Below are 14,255 nucleotides of genomic sequence, written 5' to 3'. Positions count from 1 at the left end.
GCAAGTGAGTGAAGTGTTGAATTGTAACAATGAGCGAGTGAAATGAATGGATAGCAGTGCCAACGCTGAACTCGCTTGGGTAGTACAAGTAACTCATTTTTTAATTACAAAATATTCTTTGGTATGGTACAACCGTTCCTGGTGCTTTGCCACATAGAATGTAGATCCCATCCCGATGTCATGAAGCCACAGTATGTGGAAAACTAGATGTGGATCATGGGTGGAAAGAATTGGGTGCCTCTTGGCTATCTGCCATCACTCGTATTTCAAGGTCCAGAAGGGTCGAACTCAATCACAATATAGTTAATATGCTTCTAATCTCTCCCTTACTCACCATCCCAGGGTTTGTCGCTCAAGGGTTCAAGGCATTTATGTTACTTCCACTATGAGTCCCAGCTGCTCCGGATCCTACTCAAATGTCACTTCCTCCATGAGGCTCCCTCCCAGCTGGAGTTAGAGTGTCCTTCTACCTTCTGCTACGTCCTGCCCTACAAAGTGCAGGCCAGCAGTGAGGTCTCTCTTTCCTATGGGCTTACTGCTCCGTTCCATACAGTCTCTCTGCGAACCCCCCCACCATGTTTACAAAAGAACAAACAGGAACTCAGCTACCTCACACATCTCGCTCAAGGTCATGAGGCCGCAAAGGGGCACACCAGGATTTTGTGCACCCGGAGCCTGTTCTTTTCTCCACACCAATGGTTCTCAAAGTGGGGTCCCTGGAGCTGAAGCATCATCGTCAACCGGGGAGTTTGTTAGAAATAGAAGTTCTCAGGTCCCACCCGAGACCTGCTGAGTAAGACACTCTGGGAGTGGGCCCACCATCCACATCAAAACCAAAATATAGGAGGGCCCGTGTTCTAACACACCTTCCAGGGCATTCTGGTACACTCTGCTTTAGTGGCCTGTGATGTCTTACTTCAGCCACTAGGCTGTAAGCTTCCTGAAGGCAGGATGCTGCTTTCTCCATCGCTGAGCAGGTACTGTACTAAATGCTGCTGTGGAAAGCTAATACGATGGAGCTTTTACTGTCTGCCAGGGGGTGTGCTAAACCTCCCTGGGATCTATCTCATTTAATCTCAGGAAGGCACTAATAGTCCCTGCCTTTTGTATATGAGGACACCGAGGAACAAAGCGAGGAAGGAGCTTGCTCAAGAGCCAATGTATTGCAGGGGGAAGTCAAGATGTGAAGCCAGGGTCTGACCCAGAGCCCAGGCCCTTCCCAGCAGGCTTTCTAGCATGGCACATGCTGATTGAACTGACTGAACTCTCTGGACCCTTCCATGCACCATGTGGAGGAAAAGTCTGAAATGTAAAGGAGGGGAAGAGTCTACATACAGAGCAGCTTAGGAGGAGAAAGAGGGCTTGGATTTCTGGCAGAAAGGAAAGCGTAATTTTCTTATGGAAGCAAAAATGAATTCTGAAGCACCTTAATTTCATTCCTGATAGATCTGGTTGTCTTGACCTCTGATACAGGGGCGGTGTTATATCTACATCTATATTCCAAAGGCACCTGAATCTCTGGAATTCTTGCACCAGATGGTGAGGCTTTCTGGGTAGTCAGGGGGAAGGATTAGAGAGGTGTCTCCAGGTTAGGGCTCCAGCAGAGATGCTTGAATTCAAACCAGGGCGTCCAGGTGATGACCGTGCTGCTTAGAATCTGTGTGACATTAGCCATAAGCCACTCCCCCTCTCTGGGCCTCTGTTTCTTGTTCTGTAAAATGGTGCTAATGACACTAGTTGTTTTGTTTGTGTGCGGCTCAGATGAGACGGCGGCTCTGAGAGTGCTTCATAACAAACAACGGTGTCTGAGAAGCTCAGCATTTTTCGCCGCAGCCACTGGTGAGCTGCAGTGTAGGGAGGGCGTTGAGACGAGGCCCACCCAGTCTTGATTCCCAACATGGATGTTTTTCTACGTGTACTTCCTTCCCTGGGACACGCACATGTGTGTGACTTCTCGACACTTACTGCAGCATGCAAGTCTGTTCCTCCGAGGATGGAAGCGAGTTCATGGTCCTTTTGTATTAATAACAGGAGCTTTCTAAAGAGAAAGGGCTTGAGACCCTCGGAGACCAGGAGCAGAGAGCCCCGTAAGGATGCCACGCTGTTTTGCATCCCAACCCTCAAAACCATGGCATTTCTCAGCCTGGATTTAGAGAATCCCATTTAGATATCTGGGTTTCTCCCACTGAACAGGCTCCCCCACCCCCCTCACCCATCCCTCTTCAGGCACCAAAGCCCTTTCTAAAATGTCTTCACCTTTCACAGGACACCAGCCCTCAAATCCCCCATTTCAAACAAATGAGAAAGAAACCTTTTTCCTCCAGGTTTTGCTTGTGCCCTGGCCACCCTAAGCCAGGATAAAATTTCCAGGCAGCGCATGTGTGTGTAATTGCTTCCTGAGAGGAAGACCAAGAGAGCCTGTTGCAAATGAGGTGTTAATGATGAGCGCCCCAGGATTTGTTACTGTAGCAAAGTCCCATCTGGATTGACTACATTAAGTTGCTTTTTATGTGGATGTGGCCCTTAATAGACTCCCTTCCTTCTTTGTTAGGGAGCATCCCCCAGTAGGAAAATGAAACAATGCAACGCAAATGGAACAAAGCCCACCCCCCTCTGTTCTGCTGAATAACTGCCATCATGCTGGTTTACTGGGGTGCCTTGTATCAGGTTGGTGCAAAAGTAATTGAGATTTAAAAGGTTAAAAATCATTGCAAAAACTGCAATGAATTTTGCACCAACCTAATAGATCTTGTGACCATATCTAGGGAGATTGCTCCGTATAGGGGTAGAAGTTGGAGACTTTCTTAGGGGATGCATTGCTTTCAACATCAACAATTGGGTCCTTGATGAGGAGTCAGAATATCTGGTGTTTAGTCTGAAAGCTGAGGTTTTAGAAGAGACTAAGTAACTTGAACAAAGTTCTGGGAGATCAATGAGACTAGGCTTTTCATCTGTAAATTAGGTTTAATAATTGCTCTTGAATGAAATATTACTCTGCTATGCTGCCAGTCCTCTCTCATTTTAACCTTACAAAAACTCTCTAAGATGGGAACAGTAATAGCACTGAAAGGAACTGTGGTTAAAATTTAGGTCCCACCTCCTCATTTCATTAACAAGGAGACAGAAGCTCAAAGATACAGTATCCTGTCCAAGGACAACAAATGGCTAAGTGGTTGAATGGGGACCGGAACCCTGGTCTTCACCTTTGAAAGGGATTGGCTGTTGGTTGTAATTTTGGCCAAAGTAGAACTTGACTCATTCCCAATCCTTCCCTTTGCAAATAACTCCAGTCTCGCTTTCCTAAGGAGCAAAGTGATTTGGCTGAGGCCCTGGAATTCTCCCCTGCCTTAGACATTTGCCACACCTCTCTTTTAGTTGTCCCACGTGCCCAGCCAACAAGCTATCCCGTTGACTATATACATGGCCTTGGGGACCCTCGCCAGCCAGATAAAGCATCACTATACGGAAACCAACGCCTGGAATGCAGGATATGTAAGTTGAAGTAGCTGAATCAAAGTCAAGTTCTAAATTTTCTCAACCACAACATTTAATTTAGTCGTTTCCTTTATGACGATAGGACAAGGCGTTCGATACCAATGGGACCAGTTAAAGCTTTCCTGCGGAGTTGAGACCTGTTGGGGTGTCTTTGAGACCAGCAGAGAAGCGACAGTCTTGAAGAGGTACCTCCCCCAAAAGAGCACATTCCTGGTCTAAACTGGGATTCATTTCAGCCAACCAACTTTGCCTAAATAAATACAAGTTTCCTTTACCTCATTCAAAGGCAAAAATAAATGTCTAGAATGTTTGTTGATGGGGCAGATGGAGATGTTAATGTTTTCTAACCGCTCTCAAGAAAGACCCGATGTTTGTGGGTGTTCATCTCTATTCTGAGGAGGGATTTGGCTGTGGAGCATTGTGGTGAACGCAATTGGGTATGTTTCATTAAGACTGTGCCTCCGTCTTTTAATTAACTTCTTGTTCCTGTCTGTGGTGAAATATTAATTATTTTTTAATCATCACTGGGATGCACTTTAAGGAGAAGCAGCTGGAACCATCCAACCTTAGTTTCATTATACAGATAGGTGTTATAATAATTAACTTAATTAGCTTGTCACTGCTTGCATAAAATATGACTGTATTTGGAGAACAGATATTGCTTTGCTGGTCCAAGGTTAATTAAAAAATAGAGTGTGCAAAAGGTCAGGTTAAATGGAGTTGGCGGCACCCTGATATCTGGCCAGCGTTACAAAGAATGCTTTTGCAGTGGGCTGTGACCAGAGACCAGTCACGGCAGAGTCCTGAAGCTGTCTCTGGGGAGAGTCAACATCGCATCAGTGGGCTGCAGCCCACCTGTGGTGTTCTCTTTGCTCTCTACATGAGGGGTTCTTTTTCTGGGGGTCCATGAACCAGCACAGGACAGAGGGGGGAATCAATGAGACACTGTCTTTAAATCGAAGACGGTTCTTTGTGGTCTCTTGAGATCTGGATATACCTGAGTGCAAGGTCATCAACCCAGGAAAGAATGAGCTGTGCGGTACAGAGCTGACATTTACCAAACACTTCCCGTGTGCAAGGTACCAAGCTAAGTGACTTACATGAATAGCTCACTTCATCCTCACCACAATCCTGTGAGGCAAATAGTATTTTCCCTCCTTTAGAGTTGCGGAAACTGACCCAGAGAGATTAAATAACTTGTCCAAGGTCACACAGCTAGTAAGTGGTAGAGCCAGGATTTGAACCCAGGTAGTTTGGCTTCAGAGGCTAATTGTCAATCACTAATCCTCGATAATTGCTTTTGAATGAAATATTACTCTACTATGCTGCCTGGTCATAATATTAATGAAAATAAGTCATGTTTCTTGGGGAGAGGAGATTTTATAAAACACAGACTCACTCCTCCTAAAGCAGGATCCCTTGCAATGAGAAAACTGATACTAATTCGGAATGTGTCATTCTAATTAAAATGCTGAGGAACTGGTGTGGGCTTGGGAGAATAATTTTGCTCATTCCTTGTCAATATGTGGGTGTGTGTAATGTGTGTAACTGTTTTTGTTTTGTTTAGTAATTATACCGCAGTACATGAAATGCTGATTGGGTTCCATGATCAGTCAAGCCTTCTAACAGCTCACTTGGGAGAGTAAATGTGTTTTGCAGAGAAATTTACAGCTTTGGAGACATTGAGATAAGAGGACACTGCATCCCTTGAAAACGGCTCATCTAATAAGGGCTGGGCTGTCTGGAGACTAATGGAAATGTCACACTGAGGTGGTTACAGAATTGTGCAACACATTGTTGGCCTCAGCCCTGAAAAGTTAACTATGCTCTTTGGTGATTGGAGGGAAAGTCATATTCAACAGATGGTACCTGCATTAGGGACTGAGAACTGTGAGTGACCTGGAAGATTTGTCCACATTTCTAAGAAAATGATCTCAAAACCATTTACTCTGATTCCTCACGGCCTCCTGGGTTTGATTTCACATGATGGTTTGCTGACTTTCTCAATTGGAATGACTTAAAATTATTTCAAACTTAACTGTGTGCTCAACACTGCTATTATTTTACTTGAGGCTGTTATAAATTTGCCTTAGAGTGATGTGTGGTTTGGATTGGATTGTGCTGATGTGGTTTGTCATGTATGATGCGAGATGTAGGACAGAAGCTTGGAAAGGAGGAAAAGGAGGATGTGAACAAAAAAAAAAAGTCAGTTAATATTATTGTGGCTGTGAGTAATGTGTCATATGCTGCTACTATTTGGATCAATAGTGTCCCTTTTTTGGATTACATGATCCAAAAGGTAGGAAGTAATATAGAAATAAGAGAAGCTATTATAGGATTCATATGTACAGGAACAAACATAGAATCCAGAAGCAAAAGGGATAAAGTGCAATAGTATGTACAGCCTATCCCCCCGCTCTGTGGGAACAGCCAGTAACTTCGCTAGAAGTCAAGCATCGTGGAAGCAAACTGTAGGGGTAGAGGCAGCGTGACTCTGAGAATTGGACACCTGTGGCTTCCCACCTCAGTTCTCCCTTCGCTTGAGCTGATAGGAGAGGACAGATGGCAGAAAAAAATCATCACCTGGGCAGCAGGGGGCACCTGGAAGGATACCCTTGTGAGGTGGATGGATTAACAAACGGTGGTATAGCCTTAGGATGGAATACTATTCATCACTAAAAAGAACAAAATATCAGTTCACACAAGAGCATGGGTGGGTTTAGAAGACCTGATGCTAGGTGAGAGAAACTAATCTCAAAAAGCAATGTGTTATATAATTTAATTTATATGACATTCTGAAAAAAGACAAAACTATAGTAACAACAGACCCATGGTTGCCAATAGTTCGGGTTGAGGTGAGGATAGAAATGACTAAAAATGGCAGCCTGAGGGAGTTTTTTGAGGTGATGTACTTACTATAGTGTTGTTTATATGAATATTTATATACATTCATAGATTTGTACACAAATACACACACTTACTGTATGTTAATTGAAAAACAAGTATTGAGAAAGGTCATTATAATTTTAATTACACTTTTCCCATATTTCGATTCTAACACGTGCTTTACATAGTGTCACAAAGATACACGGTTTCTTTTATGTTAAATTGGTGCCATATTATTTTGTGTCTGAGGTTTTGTGTCCAGGGTTTACCATGAAATAATAAAGGAGTCTAGAAGGGTTTGTGGTTTCTTGGGGGACCTGTGTCATTGGATCCCAGGATAAGCATACAGGCAAGTGTCAGTTGGGAGGTGGGGCGAATCTTAGGAGAGCACTCTTAAGCAGTCAAGGCATTTTGCTAATTCACACCATGCCTCTGTTCTATGAGCAAAGACCATGCAAAGGAAGGGGGTGGGCCCATGCTTGTTTTACTGAGACTTCATTTACCTCGAGTAAAGGGGGTTTATGAAAAGTGTGCACAGCATAGAATTCCAGGAAGAGCCAGACAAGAAGGCCCGAGAGGAACAGGAAGTGGTGGGTGAGCTGGTGACTCTTGGCTCTGTGTTCCACCACTAATCATCATAGAGCTCATTTTCTCCCGTCTGGTGTTTCCTGTCCAATTACTGACTGGCTTATTCCTTCCCTTGATTCTTCATATCCTCTTTCTATAGCTTTCGTTCACTCCTAGTGACTGCTTCCTTATAGCTTCAGCTAATGGATGCAGTTATACCTCAGCTCAACTACCACTGCTAAATGCACATTCCTTGATGCGTTGAATGTGGCCCAGCTCACGGTTTTGTGCCAGTTCACATCACAGGTTGCTGACTGCTCAGGATCTTGTTGTCCCTTAATTCCACTCCAGGTCCAATTAGCTGTCACGAGGTATGGGAATAGTCGCCTGGCTTATATTATGCTGCATCTTCATGGGACAGTCTCACTTAGAAGAGGCAGTGGGCTTGGAGGCACCATGGTAATCCCATCTAGCATTGTGTTCCACATGTAGCAAACCATATTAGATGGAACACAGCGAAATGCTACATTTTGTCTAAGAGACAATATATACCGGAGACAATATATACTGGGGGTGCCAAAACAATGTATTACATTTTTCCCATATTTCCCATATTTTTCCCACCAAAGTGGACACTTTGGTCAACGTTGCACAAGCAGTTGTTGGCTGAATCAGAAGTGTCTGGACGCTGATGGTAACCACTTTGAGCACCACTTGTAATTGCAGAAGTCAAACGTGACTTGTTTTTTTGTTATCGGTATATATCAAGTATTACAATTTTAATAGTTTTTCCTTTCTTAAAATGAGTACACATTTATTTATTTTTTGGCACCCTCTGTATGTGCCAAGAACTATAAAGTGTCCGGGAGTTTATCCTACTTGTAAGGATAAACTATGAAGCTAATCTATTAGTAGTTCATGGATGTTGGCAGAAGACATGAGATTCCTGGGTCAGAGACAAAGGCCTTTATTATAGCACAACAGGCATGATTTTTGTGTTCCTGCAAGTTCCCCTTGATCCCCAAGTCCCATGGGGGTGATGCAGATAAGCCCAGATGGATGCTTTCATAAACACTGAGCTTCCCTGTTTGTCTAGTGAATGGTGAGCACGCCTCCTCTCTGGTCAGGAGCGGACGGTACTTGATCTCTCAAGGCCGCTGGCTGCAAACACAACCTGAGAAATAGACCAAGCAAAGAGCGGTCAGGATCTTGCATTCTTGGCATACCCAGCTAGAGCGTGCTGGGACACTCAGGGCCTGCAGTAGTGGTAAATGCTGGGCTCCTCCCAGCAATAAATTGCTCAGCCAATGTAGAAATAATGGAGAGTGCATTCAAACAATAAGTAGGATATAAATAATCTCTGCTTTCTACCACAAAGTATTCCTAGAAACTTCATCATTATAAGATTACAAAGTTAAAGTGTTCCCATTTTCTTTCTACTCTGCAGCCTGCCGGCCTCCCTCTGGAACAAAAATGATTTGGCTAACTATAAGACTGCAATTACCACTTGTGGCCATTTAATGGTATACTGTCAAAAGTCAAAGTTTTCTTAGAGAAGACTCCATTCTTCCTGGCTTAATGCAGAGAGAAGGCAAGGCTCATTGCAACAATCCAATGAGAGCTGACACTAATTCAAGAGTAGCTTACCTGAGGCAGTTATTGCAGCCACACACCCCTCTGAGTCCATTTTACTCCTGGGGTCTCAGCTTTGATCCCCTGAAGGTAATAGGCAAATCCATCCACCTCAACAGGAACCGGAAAGATGACTTCAGTGCAGGAAGCTGCTTCCTTGTTTGTCTATGATCAAATTCCCAGTACTTCTCCTCTGGGTGGTTTATCAGTATTTTAGGGAATCTATTTGGTGATTCATGGTGCAAGGATCCTCTTCCTGTACTGGAAGACAGGTCATTTTTCTGGGGTTGCTCTCAAAACCACATGTAAAAACTGGACTGGTGATAGGAGGGTCCCTTCACGGAGTGTGTACTGTGTACCAGGCAGTGAGCTAAATGTTATTTCATTTTCACAACAACTCTATTATCCACCATGTATACCTGGGGTAACTGATACTTACAAAGGCTGAGCAATTCCCCAAGGTCACGCAACTGGTAAGTGGTGAAGCCGAGTTTTGAACCCAGCACTATAGGCTGACCAAGTGTTCACCACTCCCCTCGTATGTTCTCGGACACAGGCGGCCTGAGGTATCTTGGGACTTCTGGCTGTGGGCTGAGTGCAGCTGCAGTGCCATCTGGGGAAAGGACACTGTTTTAAGAGTCAGATGAGCTAAGATTAAGACCCCTAGTCATAGTGTCCCAACCTAGATTGCTATGTTACCCTGGCGAACAAGTGCCTGCTTCTCATCAGGAAACGAAGACTGGTCCTTTCTACGTCTCAGGCTTATTGAGATAGTCAGATGTCCATGAGAGTGCTTTGTAAACTCTAAAGCAATTCACAGATATAAGACAATAACAAATTGCTATTTGGTCTCCAATGAAGACTCTGGCTTCAATGAGGGCTCTGCTATCAGTGATCAGTGAGACAACTAACTTTAATTTCTGAGGGCCACATAGCTTTCTTTTGGTGCATCAGTTCAGACTGATGATTGGTGGCTGTCCTGTGCTGAGAAGGCTGCGGAGGTCACACCGGACTTGTTGTCTGATCACTGCAACAGTCAGTGTAGAGGCGAGAGGTTGTGTTCCTGCTTGATTATTCCATGCTGGTCTTAGGGTGAAGCTGATACAAATGAAGATAAAAGGAGTATTATGTGATGGCCCTCAAGAGTTCTGGAGGGGCCCCAGGCATGGGCATCTGTCAGAACGTCTCTTGTGGCATTTCCTTCAGTATCGGAGGCGTTCTTAAGGCGTTCGAACTACCCACAGTGGGAGAATCAGTTCTCTCACTGGACCAGCAGCTTGGAAAACTTGTCATCCTGGAGGCATGCCGAGGCCTGACTCCTGAGATGGAGAACTGGGCTGGGAGCCATAATGAGACGCAAATCTCCCCGGATCGGGGCACATGATGTGATGACAAGCTTTGACAGTGGATGAGATAAGGCGTGCTAAATGGAAGCATACATGGCTGATCCCATAACTTGCAGCATGGCTTCTATTAAAACCAGGCCTCCTGCCACATCATTCACACAAGTTTTCCTTAATCTCTGCCCATCAGTTAAGAAAACTGTTAGAAAAGTAACATTGACCAAAGCCCAGGGCTGTGACTCTGGGGCAGTGATCCTTGGAGTACGGGGATATGGGGCAGCGACATCTGAAATGGTCCTTGGGGAAAACAATAGGAGGCTCCCATTAAATATGACTCAGTCTGGGTGGCCAGGCAAACCCATCAGGGACCTACGTGAGAGGGCCAGCGTTTTCACCACTCTTGGCACACAAAAGTGTTTTCAAAGCAGTTCATAGCACATAGTACTCCTATTTGTAAAGTAACTTCACCATATTAAAACAAATTTGAACATATTTAAACAAACAAAACACCCATAGTCCCATTCCTCTGAGATAACCAACCACTGTTTATATTTTGGTATATATCTTTCCAGTATTATTACTGCACATACATACTTGCGTGTAGATAAATATAGGATCATACTATAGATCTGATCGGTCCATTGGGGTAACCAGTAGCCACACGTGGCTGTTCAAATTAGAATTCATTAAAATAAATAAAGATAAACATTCAGTTTCTCAGTTACGCTAACCACATTTCAAGTAGTCACATGCTGTATGTGGCTATTGGGTAACACAGATATAGAATAGTTCCAACAACATAGAAAGTCCAACTGGACAGCACCAGTAATACAGACAGTCCTATAATATTTTCTTACTAATTGTGAACATCTTTCATGCGATAAAATATGACTGTACAGTATCCTTTTTAATGACTGCATAGTATTCCGTTGGGCACATGTACAATCACTTTTTAAAACCATTTCTCTAAAGTTCAAAATTCACATTACTTCCAGTTTGTCACGACTATAGTAATGATTCAGTAAACTTTCCAAAGTCTAAAGGTTACTTCCTTACTATTACTTCCAGAGCAGTTTGCAGTTTTCAGGTTTTTTCATACCTGTTACAGAATTATCTTCTGGAAAGAGTGCATAAATTTATACTCCTCACAAGTAAGGTACGAAGTCTAACCAAAAATTTAGAAGATTATTGTTTCTTTGATAGTTGAAGGAGCATTCTCTCAAAGATGTTTTTCTTTGCTATTCTTAGACTTCTAATAGGCTTTATTTGGGTTTATACCCACTTGTATTTCTTTTGTGACTTGCTTTTGTTGAGCTTTAATTGAAATGTTTATTCTTTTCTAATTGATGCATACAAGATCTTTATATGTGAAGGATCAAGCTTTTACCTCATACCTTACAAAGGCTTTTTATTGGTTTGTCATTTGCTCTAAATTTATTTTTTAAATTTACAAGCATTATTAAATTGTATTTAGTCAAATCTCTTGGTGTTTTCCTTTTAGAATTCTGCCTTTGGTAAGACATTTTAGCTCCACCTTGCTAAAAATTATACATAAATGTTCACTATGTTTAATAGTTTACTTTTTAAAAACCACCTAAAACTTTAATACATCTGGAGTTTATTTAGAGTGTCATGTGACTTTGACACTTACATTTACTTTCTAAATGATTAGCCAGTCTTCCCCAAACTATTTGTTGAATTATTTATTCTTTTTCTACTGACTTTAAGTTTCACCTTAATCAAAATTACATTGATATTTATATACATACTATGTACTTTGGTCTGCTATTATACTTCATAGTTTATTTTATTATTCTGTCTTTCCAGTTTGATACAAGTAACATATTGCTTTAATTATTGTACTATATATTACATGTTAATATCTGTGTGGTAAGAAGTACTTTTTGTAACTTTTTCTTTCCAAAATGTTTTTTGGCTTTTCTAGTGTGCCTTTTCTTCCACATGGATGTGAAAACCATTTTGTGAAATTTCAGAAAATAATCCTGTCAGAATTTTTATTGGCATTGTTAATGTAAAACTAAATTTGTGAAAAAATAATATTGTATCAATATTGAATCCAAAAATGTGGTATGTATTTTAATTTATTCTCATTCCTGTATGTCTCTTAGCAACATTTTTCAATTGTTTTCTTCATATAGGCCCTGAATATTGCTTATGAACTTCATTCCCATTTTGCCAAAAACTTAGCTAAGTTTTCATTATCAAGACAGCCTTAGCACAGGCTTCTGGGTGGTTGAGGTGGGGGTGAATTGGACTGGGAGCCATACTAGAAAACAAATTCCCTGGACTGGGCACATGATCTGATATTTTAATTTTTAAATAATTGTTGTGAATGAAATCTTTAAATACCATTCTATTTTGAACACATTATTGGGTATACATAGACACAGTATAAATTTTGTATATTTAGTTTGTCATTAGCTTTAATAGTATTGTATTTTTTTATTAGTTGTAACAGTTTTTAGGTTGGATATCTTGGGCTTCACAAAGAGATAATCATATCATTTGCAAGAAATGTTTGTGAACATGTAGAATTTCTACTTTTTTTATTATTATAGATCAATATTGTGGATTGCTGAAAAAGTGTAATTGTTTCAGACAGATAGGCAGACCCGGGGTAAATTCCAATTGCACCACATACTAACTCAAACCTTCCTGTAATTTTCCCAATTTCTGAGGCTCAGTGTCCTCAGTTGTAAAAAGGGGTAATGATACCTACTTTACAGGGATCTTCTGAGGATCAAATGAAATATATCCTGAAATATATACCTGGCACATATAGCTGCTATTATTGCTTGTGTGATTGAAGTTGGCTGGAACTCCCAGAACCTGAAATATTAACTGTAATGGTGGACATCGGGCTTTAATGGTAATAGATTCACTGCTAAATAGAAATACTAGACATTGTTGATGACTGTGGTGACGGTGGTGATGGTGGTGGCGGTGGTGATGGTGGTGATGATGACCATGACAAACATTTATTATGCAGTACATCTATCCAAAAGGCAATTACATAAAATTACTCTAACATCTTGCAGACTTGCTCCTAATCATACTGCTTTTATTCATTCATTCCATCATTCCATGAATTCATTCAAAATCACTTGTTGAACGTGAATTGAATCTCTCGCTTCATATACCTCAATTCTTACTACTACAGGGCTTGTAATGGGATAAAGAATGGGGTTAGCCTTCCTCTGATGAAAGATCATTCATTCCGCTGTCATTTACTGATGCTGGTGATAAAAAGATGACTAAGATAAGGATCTTGCCCTTGAGTCATTCTAGTTAAGAAAATCAGAAGTGTAAGGAGCGTTATCCCAGAGGAACATATAAAGGTTGTGAGACCACAGAGAGGTAAGTGCTTGCACAGGGAGCCAGGGCCTTACTGGCTTGGGCTTGTGAAGGGGTGGGAAGGGGACAGGGCTATAGAGTTGGTGGGAGTTAGGACTGGGTGGGTCATGACTCTAGGTGGGTAAGAGAGCCAAGGCATGCCAGTGGTGGGACTAGCTTATGCAAAGGCACAGAGGAACACTGAAGACAGTTCCCTAACTTGCCAAATACCTTATTTTTCTACAGTGAAGTTGAACTGAAAGTAAGTGGACTTTGTGATGAAATGCAATTTGAAGTAGCCTGGCTACAAATTAGAGCTTATCTTGGTTGGTTTAATGAGGCCAGCAGAGTAAAAAAGGGAAACAATGTGCCTTGTTAATATTCATAGTCATGATATCTACTGGGGCTAAATAAAGATAAAGAAAGTAAATATAGCTTTCACTGGGAAAAGACTGGGGACGAAACGAAGAACTGAAAGAAACTACTACTTTTAAGTGGAAACAAAGGAGATATTACTTTCCTTTTAATTAACTCAGTCTCTTTATTTTTCTCTCTTCATCCTTTTTTTTCTTTCCTCCCAGACCCTCATTCAACAGCAGGTTTCTAGGCTGGGTAGATTTCTTATAACACTGATGAGGAATATTAGCTAAAGGTATAGAAGAAGGTTATTTAACTTTCCCCTAAAACCATACACAAGTAGTACACACAGGAAGGATGTACCCCTTCAGCCTCTGTTATCTGCTGGAGAATCCAGAATTTGGAGGACCCATTTGTCCTCCAGGGTCAGCTTCTCCCTTCTCTCTCTCTAGCCTGCTTCCTTCTCAGGTATTTCGGTTTGGCAGGCTATTAATGGGTGGAACATACAGACACAAGGAAATGATTTTATGGGCTTTCTTCTGGGCTCATGTACAATTTTTTTAAATTCCTTTTGATCCTCTAAGATTCCGGCAGCCAACTCTGGTTAACATCACCCAGAAG

General features: G+C 41.9%; 1 long non-coding RNA gene across 1 annotated transcript; it reads left to right on the top strand.

The window, feature by feature from the left end:
• The first annotated feature begins 2,928 nt into the window (after nucleotides 1–2,928).
• Nucleotides 2,929–11,685, top strand: LOC141568923 (uncharacterized). Its single transcript, XR_012492251.1, has 3 exons — nucleotides 2,929–3,492; nucleotides 3,578–3,680; nucleotides 5,063–11,685. It is a non-coding gene; the product is annotated as an uncharacterized LOC141568923 (long non-coding RNA).
• The last annotated feature ends 2,570 nt before the right edge of the window (nucleotides 11,686–14,255 follow it).

This window comes from Rhinolophus sinicus, linkage group LG15 (assembly GCF_036562045.2).
Source record: "Rhinolophus sinicus isolate RSC01 linkage group LG15, ASM3656204v1, whole genome shotgun sequence".
Taxonomy (NCBI): domain Eukaryota; kingdom Metazoa; phylum Chordata; class Mammalia; order Chiroptera; family Rhinolophidae; genus Rhinolophus; species Rhinolophus sinicus.
Note: the sequence above shows the minus strand (reverse complement) of the source record. Positions and strands in the feature narration are given on the sequence as shown.